Genomic DNA, 1,788 nt, shown 5'->3' on the forward strand with positions numbered 1-1,788 from the left:
TGCAAAGTAATATTCGTGTGTTTGAACTCATGCAATCCTAGTTGTTAGACACCATAAAAGGAATTAATGATATGCTTGCACCAAGTTCACATAGTGCCTTTGAAAACTCAATGTTATCGATGTTGCAGGGTATGGAGAAACTCCCCTGATCTTTCAATTTTGGTGACAGCTTGTTTATGATAAATGGCACTGCATTCCTGCTTTAATGCTATCGTTTCCTGATCATCCAATTTCCTCTTTCGTGTCATAATCTCCTTCAGAAACTTGGCATATGAAGGAATCCACAAAATAGCATCAATAAAGGAAATATTAATATGCAATTTTTTAAAAATTTTTACAAAATTTTCGAACTCTTTGTCAAATTTATTTGGCTTGAGTCGTTGAGGAAATGGCACTGTCGAAGGTATCAGAACGGTAGTGGAGGATATTTGTTGTTCTTCTTCCAATTTCTCTTTACTACCTTTCCTACACTTACCTCTTTCTCTAATTGCTCATCTTCTTCTTTATCACTCTCCTCGTTTTCCTTATTTTTCAACACTGTAGGGTCCTCTAGTTATTTACCACTACGAAGAGTAATGGCCTTGACATGTCCCGAGGATTCACCTCCGTTTTACTCAACAATTCCTCTTGATTTCGATTGTTGATAGAATTGGCGATTTGACCAATCTGGACCACATTTCTGTGCATTTCGGTCAATTGATCCAACCGCCCCTCTATTCGCTCAAATCTCACTGAAGTTTCCTTTGTCAATTTTTCCACTGCAATCTCCCAATCAGGTTTAGTATTCATCTGTTGTGGCCTTGGTTGAAATTCGGGCGGATTATTAGGCCTTTAAGGATTGCCTTGCTCCTTCCATCCAAAATTGGGATGATTCTTCCATCCTGAATTGTATGTATTTGAGTATGGATTGTTTTAAGTATTCCTGTCGTAATTATTAACAAATTGAACCTACTCAACATCAACACGCTCGTTAAAATTATGTTTTCCTCCGCACATGGAACAACAAGCAACATGTGCATTAGTAGAAGAACATGGACCATATCCAGTTTGATGATGTAATATTTGCATCATATTATTCATTTGAGCACTAACCATATTGATAGCATCAATTTCAATCATACCTGTTTGTCGTCTTGGATTATCTCTTTCATTAGTCCATTGATAATTATTAGCCGCTATTTCTTCGATCGAACTTTGAGTTTTTTGAGGTGATTTTGCCATCAATGCTCTCCCTGCGACTACATCGATAGTAGTTTTAGTAGAGAAAGATAAACCGTTATAGAAGATTTGCATAATAAATCAATCGAAAAGTCCATGTTATGGACATCTTTGAAATAATTTTCTAAACCGTTCCCAAGTTGCATACAACGATTCATCATCGAATTGACTAAAACTAGTAATATCTATTTTAAGTTTAGCTGTTTTACCCGATGAAAAGTATTTATTCAAAAATACCCTAGACAAATCATCTCAAGTGGTCAAGATGTTAGGGGCATAAGAATGTAACCAAATTTTAACCTTATCCGTCAATAAAAATGGAAACAGCCTTAGCCTATTGCATCCTCACTAACTCTATTCATTTTAATAGTGTCACATATCTCCAAAAATGAGCCTAAGTATGCATTAGGATCCTCTACGGCATTACTTCTAAATTAAGATTATTGCACTATTTGGATTAATAATGGTTTAATTTCAAAATTATTAGCATTTACTGTCGGCTGCGCTATACTTGTTTGGGATCCTTGAGTTTCCGATGGAGCGAAATCCCTTAGATCTCACCTATTTGCT

At 35.9% G+C, this 1,788-nt stretch overlaps 1 non-coding gene across 1 annotated transcript; it reads left to right on the top strand.

The window, feature by feature from the left end:
• The first annotated feature begins 1,309 nt into the window (after positions 1-1,309).
• LOC113736160 (small nucleolar RNA R71) lies at positions 1,310-1,416 on the top strand. The gene has a single exon (XR_003459650.1). It is a non-coding gene; the product is annotated as a small nucleolar RNA R71 (small nucleolar RNA).
• Positions 1,417-1,788: the final 372 nt, after the last annotated feature.

This window comes from Coffea arabica, chromosome 3c, assembly GCF_036785885.1.
Source record: "Coffea arabica cultivar ET-39 chromosome 3c, Coffea Arabica ET-39 HiFi, whole genome shotgun sequence".
Lineage (NCBI taxonomy): Eukaryota > Viridiplantae > Streptophyta > Magnoliopsida > Gentianales > Rubiaceae > Coffea > Coffea arabica.